At 45.9% G+C, this 12550-nt stretch overlaps 1 protein-coding gene across 6 annotated transcripts in view; it reads right to left on the bottom strand.

Annotated features, from left to right (window-relative positions):
- LOC119167205 (sodium/calcium exchanger 3) overlaps nt 1-12550 on the bottom strand; it is a 362967-nt gene that overhangs the window by 164305 nt on the left and 186112 nt on the right. For all 6 annotated transcript variants that reach the window (XM_075866920.1, XM_075866923.1, XM_037418641.2 and 3 more), the window contains one exon: nt 8534-8589. The gene's annotated coding sequence lies outside the window, so the exon portion shown is untranslated. The remainder of the gene's footprint in view (nt 1-8533; nt 8590-12550) is intronic.

Raw genomic sequence — 12550 nt, 5'->3', positions numbered from 1 at the left:
AAGCAAACAGTAAACGCTAGACAATGTGCTGCCATCTGTGAGGCATTGTAAGACTCTTTGTGGCCTCTGAAACGGTGAGCGCGCGGTGTATATCTTGGCTATGCGACTTTTGCTTTAAATCGAAAGCCTGTATGTACCATTCGCGCCCTCGCGTGCTAGTACAATGTACTGTGTGCGTATGTGCGTGTGTGCGTGTGTGTGCGTGCGTGTGCGTGCGTGCGTGTGCGTGTGCGTGTGTGTGTGTCAAAACATCATATTAAGTATGCACTTAGCGGTTGAAGAGCGCACTAGGGGCCGCATTTCGTTATCATGTTCAACATTAAAAGGCGAACCTTAAGGGTCTTCCAAGTTTTTGGGCTCACAACTAAACCACCGCCGCCGATGCCGTCGATACCGAAATTTTCGCAAAAGGGGCCCCTTAAAAGTATCGTGTTAAAAGAAGGTTATGGCCTTTGGCACAAGTCACCTTAGGCAGGCGAATGCTTTGGGCGCCGTGCGACTTGTCTTTTCAAGCCTCTTACTTTTGAACTACTGACTTCTTTGAATAAAGCAGGACCAGAAACACAAACACAATGATACGGCAGTCACTTGCACCTGTGTTTGTGTTTCAGAGCGTTTGTGTTTATGTACGGAATGAGCTCTGAAAATTACAAATCAGTTGGTTCTTTAGACAGGCAATGTTGTTGTTCTTTTAATCACAGCGATACTTCGTCGAGCTGTAAGGCGTCCATGTTGCAAAAACTGACACACGCACACACACACACACACACACACACACACACACAACGCACATACGCATTCAAACAACAAGCACACGCTCCCGCATGCACACGCACTCACATCCCACGAATACACAAAACAAGCACACACAAAACACTCACGAATCATACCCACACACACTCGCGCACGCAGAATGCACTCACGCAACACAGTCACACACAATACACGCACACGCACACACACTGCCACAACACACGCAGAACACAGACAAAGAGAGATCAGGTTCGGAGAAGAAATGCGAAAATGTGCGATGTACTCCAATAGCGGAGGAAAAAAAATAAAGGATTCGCCCGTCATTTGCATGATCGACGCTCTGAGAAGCTCGTCCCTCACGCAAGTGTTGAGCTTGGGAGAGATGCATAAGCTTACGAAACTGCACGATCGGAGCTTAACGTCCCGCTTTGTGGGCTGATTCACGACCCCCGCCCAACCACCGTGTTGCATAAACACACACTGCGTCGCTTTGCTCAAACGTCAATATGACCTCCCGGCCTAATGGAAGTGAACCATGCATAACTTATGTCTCAGAGGCGAACTTCCCGAGATACCACTTTTGCATATAGGCGTTCCCACCCCCTATTGTGATTCTCAGAACTGCAACACTCTTGCAACAGCACTCGTCCAAAAGCACAGGCCAAGAGAGTTTAGCGATGTACGAAGACGCACTGTTTTGTTTTCTTTTACTTTTGCCGCCAACAGCTAGTTCGAGCTGGGAAAACAGGCATTGGAGATGGCCCAGCCATTCGTTTTTGTTTAGTTAAATTTTTGGGGGCAATATCGCTGCTGGCCTTTCTCCCTCGTGTTCAGTGGGGAGCAGTGGCGGGGGAATGAGGGGGTGGATAACGACTCATACTCTAAAGAATGGCGCGAGCTTGAAGTTTTTGCTCTCGTTTTGAATAATGAAAAAGCGTTGAACGCCTCATCAAACCTGAAAAGTAACCGTCGGCGCGAAACATCATGGTGGTGCGAAACATAATGACGAGATGCCTGTTCCATATGAAATCATTATGGCAACACATGTCACCAAACTATATGACGTCGTCGTCACAGTGTCATATAACGCTAATGCGGCTCTTTCAAGCCATCCTGATATTTTTTTTCGGCCCGTTTTAAGGCAATATAGCCCTGGATAATTTGCCGCAAAATGACCTTCAGCGTCGGACGTGTCAACACGAGTAATGCAATTATTATGATCCCGCGTTGAATTCATCATGACGTCACTATGAAGTCAAATAAGGTGATAGTCGTTTGGTCAAAGGGGCCGATCACGGAGGCCATGCAAAATGAGGTGTAGTGTGGAAAGTTCGCAATACCACCGATTTTGGAGTCAGTGCAAAACCAGATCAGGAACAGAAATATCTCGGGGGCGGGGGGGGGGGGGGGGGAGGACATTCAATACACTATGCTGAGAAGAAACGGAAGGTGTCTTTCACAATAAGGTCGTACTAAGCGAATGGTTAAGGCACCATGCGAATATTTCGGGCTGTTTGGAGTGGCACACAGTTGAGGTAGATCGTAAATATTCATAACGAAAATGATGTAAGACCTACAAACAAGGGCACAAGAGAATAGATACCAAAACAACACGAACGCCGTGTTGTGTTGTCCCGTTTTTTTTTTCGTCTCGTGCCCGTGTTTGCGCGTGTCGATATCCTCTCTTTGGGGCTGATCGCTGGTAAAGAGGTGAGTAAACCGCCCCGATGGCCCTTTGGCGTGACGATGAGACCAGGAAACCACCGGTTTCGGTGCACATGCGCACTCCTCATGGGCAAGCCAGCACGCGAAATAACACTCAGAATGCACGTCACATTCATCTCCATCTACACGAGACACGGCGTCAACCTTCTGAACACACGCGCGGTTCATGATCGACCACAAGGAAGGAAACGAACGACGTTGGGGAATGGGAAAAATCAGGGCGGAGTATACAGAAGAAATATTAAGGGATATAGCGTGGAGCCATCGGACGCTATAATATAACGTCTCCTTCGCGTTGCCCGGAGTTGCGCAGACTTTTGTTGGCCCAGTTGGTGCTTGCTTAATGACATATTTTAGCCACGAAATAACTCAGTCACAGGATAAAGAAACATACAACTACATGTACAGGTGTGTTTCTTTACTCCGCGTTTGCGTTAAATCACAGCTAAAATATGTTATCGCGTCCACTTAACCCGTGTTCAGCGTTCTCCATTATAGGGGTCTAAAATTGACCCCAGCCGTCCCCATCACCCGTCTTACAGTTTTAGGAAGATTATAGGGGTGCATGGCCGCCAATGCTGTCAAACCTGCATGGCAATAGCACTGCAGATTGAATGTCGGTGCACGGAAAAGGTGCGACAGTGTATAGGTATAGAACAGATGTAGCGTCTTTTTTAGATGATTAGGGCCCAGGCTCGGAAGGGAAGGGGAGAGGGAGGCTAGCTGACTCATTTGTTTGATTGTTCTTCGGCTCTACAACATGTCTCTTAGCACATTATACTAATTTTCTAACAAGGTGCCAGCAGGCTCTAATGAGCTACGGGTACCTTGTAAAAGAACATCAAAGGAATTTCGAGGGCAATTTTTTTGCGTAATACACAAAAAATTACGGAGAATCAACAGACCCGTCGGAGCTACTAGCAGCGCTGAATGACACTCCGAGGTTTCAAGGGGCCCTGCAACAGATTTTGAGTGTGGTCCAAAAACGATGCTAATCGGCAGTAGAGGCTCCCGAAAACACACGAGAGCCAAATTTTATAGCGTCACGCACCTGGCCCAGAATTCACAAAAAATTTGCAAAGTCAGCTAAAAGCCGCTTCCTCTCCTCTCGGCAAATGACGGAAGCAGCTCAAAAAACCGCTCGTCATAACCGTTCTGTCAGCTATTGGCTGATTTGAACATGGCGCGCTCTTTCGTTACAGGGATAGCTGCGGGAGGCCGCGACTTATCCATGCGCGCGCGCGTCATCCCACTGAAACGCCGCGTAATCGAAGAAAAAAAAAGAAAAAGTGCTCAAGGTCACGAGGCGCGCGTGACGTTTTTTCTTTCTTCGTGCCATCCCTCCCTGCTCAGCTATCAGCGCTTTCGTCAGCCCGAAATTAGAGAGAATGCAATTGCAGCGTGCGACAAATCTTTGTAACTCCAATCGTGCTGGACAGATTCAAAGTTGTGTGTGTGTGGTAGTGAATTCATGAGGCAATGATTGCCATACGATGACTACTTGTAAAAGGGTTAGAGGACCTTTTAAATGCACAAATATACTTCATGTAGTAGATGGGGTGATGACCGCCGCCGTATAGCTCAGTAGATAGGGCACCGGACGCGTTAATCGAAAGTCGCTGGTTCGATATTCGTCCGCGGCAAGTCATCCTTTTGTTAACCTTACTATCTTACCGCTTACGTGAAAACTATTGCTAATAACGTACCCTGTGCTTCTTCATGATATCGCTGTGCGTTAGTCTTCGCTAATATTGTGTCTAACAAAGAAAAATGAGCCGTTTGATTTCCGCTTGTTTTCTTTGGACTTAAAACCGTATAGTTAAAGGGGCACTAAACAGCAAAACGATTCTTAAAGTACAATTTGACAACCCCGAACACACCTCTATTACCGCGACATGACGCTTGGTAAGCTAGAAAACGCGCGAAAATAAAATGCGAGTGGAGACGCCCACCATGAGATTCCTGCACCAAACACCGTGACGTAGTAAATTTTGAAGATGTTTCCTGGTACTTACGTTACTTCTACTCGATAAAAAAAGGAAGTGCACTGTAACTTGTGAGTGCCTTAGACCTAGCATACAAAGTTTCGGCAAATTTTATCAAGCCAATGTCACGAAAGTACGAAAAAAAATACATCTTAAAACTGGTTCTGTCACGCATGGAGGTTTCGGGGCTAAATTTAGAAATGAGACCTTAACCTTGATTTTCACCGCTAATATTGATTATATGACAGCGAAAACACATGCTCAGAGTGAAGTTAATCAATTTGAGTTAAGCAGTTATCAGAGTGAAGTTAATCAATCTAAATCAAGTCATTCTTGCTTTTTAGTGTTCATACGTAGAGCTAGTGCGGTTAACTTTTCCTATACCTTCCTTCGGTTTATTATGGGCTGGTTTTAATTAAAGCTACACCAAACGAGTATGGTATAAGTATCTACATCTTGCATTTAATTATTGCGTCCATGCTTTCATTATAGCGTAGAGAACACCCCCTCCCCCTCTTCCACTGTCGATGCCATTTCCGTACAGGCATCGCGTACAAAGCACACAAACACTACCCTTGTTCTTTAGACCCATTCACCGCGCCGTTGCCAATAACAGGCCGCTTATACGGCTGTGTACTACGCTATGTGGGTCAAGGTTCCCAAGGCGACGGCCGCGAAAGGGCGAATGCCGATGATCGAAGGCAGAACACGCAGGCTTTCGTAACACAGCCATGGGTTTTCGCGCAGCCCGCGACACGAAAGCGAGTCGACGACGCGCGATCGAAAGCCACTGAGCTTCCCTGCGCAATCCCGTATGATTGGCCACAGGACTGGAGGTTTCGCTATTGCAGCGAGCACAAAGAAATGCGTAGGGATAATGAGATGAGGAAGTGAATAAAACATGGGCGAGAAAAGAGGGAAGTAAGAGGAACCGACCGACCGACCGACCGACCGACCGACCGACCGACCGACCGACCGACCGACCGACCGACCGACCGACCGACCGACCGACCGACCGACCGACCGACCGACCGACCGACCGAGCCGACCGACCGACCGACCGACCGACCGACCGACCGACCGACCGACCGACCGACCGACCGACCGACCGACCGACCGACCGACCGACCGACCGACCGACCGACCGACCGACCGACCGACAGACAGACAGACAGACAGACAGACAGACAGACAGACAGACAGACAGACAGACAGACAGACAGACAGACAGACAGACAGACAGACAGACAGACAGACAGACAGACAGACAGACCGACCGACCGACCGACCGACCGACCGACCGACCGACCGACCGACCGACCGACCGACCGACCGACCGACCGACCGACCGACCGACCGACCGACCGACCGACCGACCGACCGACCGACCGACCGACCGACCGACCGACCGACCGACCGACCGACCGACCGACCGACCGACCGACCGACCGACCGACCGACCGACCGACCGACCGACCGACCGACCGACCGACCGACCGACCGACCGACCGACCGACCGACCGACAGACCGACAGACCGACAGACCGACAGACCGACAGACCGACAGACCGACAGACAGACAGACAGACAGACAGACAGACAGACAGACAGACAGACAGACAGACAGACAGACCGACAGACCGACAGACCGACAGACCGACAGACCGACAGACAGACAGACAGACAGACAGACAGACAGACAGACAGACAGACCGACCGACCGACCGACCGACCGACCGACCGACCGACCGACCGACCGACCGACCGACCGACCGACCGACCGACCGACCGACCGACCGACCGACCGACCGACCGACCGACCGACAGACAGACAGACAGACAGACAGACAGACAGACAGACAGACAGACAGACAGACAGACAGACAGACAGACAGACAGACAGACAGACAGACAGACAGACAGACAGACAGACAGACCGACCGACCGACCGACCGACCGACCGACCGACCGACCGACCGACCGACCGACCGACCGACCGACAGACAGACAGACAGACAGACAGACAGACAGACAGACAGACAGACAGACAGACAGACAGACAGACAGACAGACAGACAGACAGACAGACAGACAGACCAACAGACAGACAGACAGACCGACAGACAGACAGACAGACAGACAGACAGACAGATCACAAGTAAATAAAGAGCGAAGGAAAAATAGTGAACTCCAGAAAGATAACGGGCGGGGGTGAATACTTCATTCATGTCAAGAGCTGCAAGACGCGTACAGTTGTGTAATCCGTGAGGTATTTTTAATGTGACCCTATAACGTAGTTAGCGTGCAGTTTTGTTCAGCAATCCTATCTCATATTACCAACTGTTCAGGCTTTCTGTTTTCCCCATTCAATCTACCCTTCTGATATTCCCGCGCTGCCCTCTGGCGTGTTTCGTAGTGGAGTGGAGCAATGCGTGGTGACCGGAACAACATGAAACAAAAGCCTCGGAGATCAAAGCCTCGTGTGGTGAGCTCACCAAAAAGTCTCTTAAGTTTCCCGCTAAGAGAACGGCGCATGCGCCATGGCACCGCGAAAAAAGCCCGTCTGGCGTTACTGTCTCTGGTGTCTACTACGGCAAAGAAGCACGTACGCCCGAGGTCTCTATCCAAAATCTTGAATCGGACTTTATTGACTACATATAGATAAAATGACCCTTTTATTGAAGTACCAATTGTGTAAAGCAAATCGGCTACTGATGTTTTTACTTTTGACACCACTATTTATAGGTGAACATAATACGCTACAAAGTGCGGTAAGCTCGGAATGAACTCTGACGATTACTTTCAGAACCGAAGTCTTGAATCTCATCTAACTTTATTAGCTGCATAGGAATAAGATGACGCTATTATTGAAGTATCAATTGTGCAAAGCAAATTGGATGCTGATGTCTTTACTTTTGACACCACTATTTATAGGTGAACATAATTCGCTACGAAGTTCGGTAAGCTCGTAATGAACTCTGACGACTACTTTCAGAACCGAAATTTTGAATCTCATCTAACTTTATTGGCAGCATATAGATAAGATGACGCTTTTATTGAAGTATCAATTGTGCAAAGCAAATTGGATGCTGATGTTTTCACTTTTTACACCACTATTTATAGGTGAACATAATTTGCTAAGAAGTGTGGTAAGCTCGGAATGATCTCTGACGATTACTTTAAGAACCAAAATATTGAATCTCATCTAACTTTATTGGCTGCATATATATAAGATGACCTTTTTATTGAAGTATCAATTGTGCAAAGCAAATCGGATACTGATATTTTTTTTTTACTTTCGACACCACTATTTATAGGTGAACGTAATTCGCTACGAAGTTCGGTAAACTCGGAATGAGCTCTGACGATTACTTTCAGAACCAAAATCTTGAGTCTCATCTAACTTTATTGGCTGCATATAGATAAAATGACCTTTTTATTGAAGTATCAATTGTGCAATGCAAATCGGCTACTGATGTTTTTTTTTTTTACTTTTGACACCAGTATTTATAGGTGAACATAATTCGCTACGAAGTGCGGTAAGCTCGGAATGAACTCTGACGATTACTTTCAGAAACGCATCAGTCAAGCTTCACTTCGAAAACGAAGCCATTGCAACAAACCTCTATTCGCAAGAACTAATGTATATAAACATTCATTCTCCCCGCCAACAATCACAGAGTGGAATTCATTGCCATCTCTTTCACCCTTGCTACAAAAAAAGTTTTGATCTTTCGTTTTTTGTGTCTGTTTGTGTACATCCTTTCCAGCATGAACTACTGTAATGTCTGCAGCATTTTAGAAAATAAATTAAGTATATATAAAGTTGACACAGCCCAGAAGCAGATAATACAATTCATTATGCAACGAAGAAAACGGTCATTTCAGGAGATCGATCATCTCGCGCGTCCGCGCAGGCGCCAATAACACGCGCATTTTCAACATTCCGCACTTTGGGTCTTGTTCATTTTGTAATCGTATAAGCTTCATACATAATTACATATTTTATAAACTGATTGATTGGATCGACCGAAGCACGACTTATTAAGTTCTCGTGAACCGTCACTCACCCCGTGCGCACAGCTCATCTCCAGGTTGACCTCCACGCCATCTTACGTGCACCAACCTAGTCAGAGAAAAAAAAAGATGGAAATAAATATCACACTCACACAAAACCAGCATTTGTCCATGCGCATTCCAAAAGCAATATATATATATATATATATATATATATATATATATATATATATATATATATATATATATATATATATATATATATATATATATATAGAAAGAGAGAGAGAGAGAGAGAGAGAAATCATGTTTTTGGTCGCTTACATTGCACATACACAAAGTTTATTTTCTTTCTCTGTTTTTTTGCATTGCTAATGAAGGAGATTGAACGATGTATGGCTAAGAAACCTGTCATCAGGTTCCGTTGGGTTTCATAGCAGTTTTTCAGACTGAGAGAAGTATTGGTTAAAAAAAATTATTGCCAGCAGACACTGACAACTATTGCCAGTTGACACACCGCACACAAACACATTGTACTGTCAGAGGTGCCGATTGGACTAAATTGTCTCTTAATTTCGTGCTCCTGAGACTCGCAACAGCTTCTCCCATTTCCTGAAACTTTCAGCAACACGCGCTGGCTGTGGTGGCGACAGCGCACGCACAGAAATGCAGTTGCGAAAGAAAAAAAAAACGCTCGCGAATTCACTTCCGCGAGCTTCACATATTGTGCAAAACAATGATAACAGTATATATGCCTCGACTGAAAGTTTCAGCGTTGTCCTTAAAAGGAAACAAGAAATGACACAGTTGGGAAAAGTTTGCAGACCCGTACCTCGCAGAAGACTGCGGGTGACAGCGTGCTCGTGAATCGTGACGCGGGTCGTGCTGTGCGTAAGAAACGATTCAAAGAAACAACTCGTTTTCATTTTCATTCCTAACCCGTTTTCAAGTGGTTGCTTGCGTGGCAGCACAAACAAACTATAGCAGATATAAGTACGTACATAAAGGGTGGGCGAGTCGGTTTGACATACTTGTAAATGAAAACAGCGCTAACGACAGAGGGCAAATAAATAACCAGTAAAAGACAGAGTATACGTTCAGTCAAGCGTTCAACTATCACACGCACCGGCGACAATTTCTGTCTGTCAGCACCACACGATGGAGCGAAGTTTCGAAGCATACTTTTGTCGGCGAGTGCTTTGTGGGCATGCACTTTTTTTCGTTTTTTTTTTTTGGAACTTAACTCGGTCATATGGCAAATGCACCCAGAAAAAAAAAAACTGCCGCTCGTGCACGGTATAGTTAATCGCTTGGCTGACTGGAGGTGTATAATAAAAATCCTTTTTTTTTCATCTTGTTTTTGCCGGTCATGTGTATTTGGTGGTGTTTACAGTTCAAATACTAATGAAGTGTGTTTTCTGCGATCCGGGCGCGCGGAAAATATTTGCTCGTGTCATTTCTCGCTTCGTGTGCCACCGCCTGCAGTGGATCCGTTGAAATGCGCCTTCGAACGAAACTTCCGTGAAATCGCCTAGGATAGCGCGTAAGTGGGTATCGTTGCCTGTGCGTTATACCACTGAAATGATGCAAAAACAAAGAAAGAGAGTGTTGCAGGGAATAATTTTGCTTGACACAACCCGAATGAAAAACTCCAGATAATAAAGCGGAGAAAGACATCTATAGGTAACGCTAATTGCACTATAACAGTGTGTTCTAGGGATTGCGAAACTTTTTTATTCATACATCCTGAAGTTCGTTAGGGCTATGGCAGGAGTGGGTGCAACTGTACAAAACATACAGAGATGCGCAATAAGCAGAGATTGCAACATGTAGAAACTGATAAGTAAAACAAGATTGAAACATGTAAAAGAAAGCATACATCAACAACTCCGTATAAAAATTAGAAAATTAGTATAACAAACGATTTTTGGTACGTAATGAATTCCACTGTTCAATCATGCGATGAAAAAAATTGTTCGAAAGTGCTATCGTGTGCGTAGAAAGGTATACTGTTTGAATCATGATAAGCTCTAGTTGATGTTAGACATCACGCGTCAGAGATACATGAAAAAAAAAGTAAAGCGGACAAGGACACTTCTCGCTGAAATGAACCAAAAATGCAACCATCAGATTATCTGCCAGATGCTTTTTACGATCTGAGAGCAATGGTCATCCCCTCGTTTACTCGTCGTGTGTTTATACATTCTAGAAAAAGAGCGAGTAAAAAGGGTGTCTTTTTGTCCCACAACAATAATCGTCATCTATATTGCGTTCAATCCTTGCGCTATCGCCCCGCGCCCGGTACATTCCGGTCACGATCGACATGCCCATTATCAGGGTTACATTGCATTCTCGATAGGAAAGTGGCCAGCGTCGAGTTTTCAAGAAAGGAAGCGCACGCAAGCTTGATGACGATTATCGTTGTGGGACAAAAAGACACCCTATTTACTCGATATTTTTTTCTTTTGAGTGTATATAAACCGAGGGAGTGTCATTCAGCGCCGCTCTTAGCCATGAGCGCGAGTGTTAAACTATTTTTATTTTGCCTGTTCACGTAGCTACAGTTCACGTAGCACGGCAGAGCGGACGGCTAACAGATAAGCCCTCCGACGTTATCAGAAGCTATCTACCAAACTTCAGCCTTACCTGGATTCGCGTTTATACTCACCTATACTCGCACGTATTCCAAAGTTGGGTCGTTCGTACACTACTTCAAAATCTCTTGATCAGCGGTGCCAATTAAGTGAGAGGGTGCCACGACTGCCACCCCTCGCCAGCTCTTTCAAGAAATTCGTTGATATTTGTTAATAAGTAAATCGTGGGTTGTCATTCTTTCAATAAGATGACCTTACTGTTTTGCAAGCACTCATAACTCTACGAATGCGCTATATCAAAAGTTACCAAGAAAAGTGTCGATTGCGTGAGATATTGGCATTAAAGAGCATTGACGCTATTGTCAAAAGAGCTAGTTCTAGGTTGACGGACTCAAGAGTCAACTCACTCAGACTCTCTCATGCATACTCAGCTGAGCCGTAATTCCAACTGTGAGTGAGTCCGGGTCAGCAATGTTTCGGATGAGTTTGAGTCCGAGTTAGTTGGGTTGAAGAAAATTTTCCTGAGAGCGAGGTCGAGTGAGGCCTAAGCGCAAAAAGTACCGAACGAGTGAGCCTTCGTGAGCTCCACAAGTTTTGCTGACATGTGATCGCTACGCATCAACTGTATCGGAACGAGAACCCCATTAGGAAAAAAATGAAGCAAAATGATTTTTATGGGGCTTGTTTCTACGTTTCCCGCAACCTTAACGAAAATCAGCTGATAAATGCACCCGAGAGAGGTAAATATGCAAGTTTGGGCAGAATAAAATACGCGATGAAGTCATCTAGATGTCCACCTGTCTTTTTAACAAACTACTCCCTTGAGCCTGGTCCTGCCGACCGGTCACAACTTTAAAGCACCCCAAAAGGCCGAAGTGTTTTCCAGCTTAAAGGGGTACTGACACAAAATTTCGGGGCCGAGATAGCCTGCCGGATCAATTCTCGTGAACATTCGAATATCATCTGCAAGATATCAAGAGCGAATGTCGCTTGGAAGGTATTTTAAATTAATTTTTAAGTTTTCTATAGAGCGACCGACTCTGTAGCGCTATAGACACCCTCGCAGGTGATCCCGAGGTGACCCACTACTTTCCTCACATCACCACACTGCGGTCAACAAAACAAGCTATCATGACGTCATAGCCGCCATTTTTCTTTTGGCGCGTTAGTTCCCGAAGTTTATGTTTCTCGGCGGCTTGTTGCGAGTGCGTGGCCGTGGCACACGCTTTAGCAGTTTTGTGTTTGGCAACATTCCAGTGCCGTTTTCTATTCGAAAGTAATTCTTGATGCACAGCGTGCGGAAGTGCGTCACAGTTCTGTGTGTTGACGTGGTCGAGAGTTGCACACGCTAGGTGGCGACAGTTGGACCCAGTTTTTGGAACTCTCTCAAACCGAAACGGAAACTGATTGATAACTAGGGGCCTCTAATTAATTATTTATTGCGTGCTGCAGCAAACAATGTGTCGTGTGATGAAT

Source organism: Rhipicephalus microplus, chromosome 6, assembly GCF_043290135.1.
Source record: "Rhipicephalus microplus isolate Deutch F79 chromosome 6, USDA_Rmic, whole genome shotgun sequence".
NCBI lineage: Eukaryota > Metazoa > Arthropoda > Arachnida > Ixodida > Ixodidae > Rhipicephalus > Rhipicephalus microplus.
This window is presented reverse-complemented; position numbering and strand designations above follow the sequence as displayed.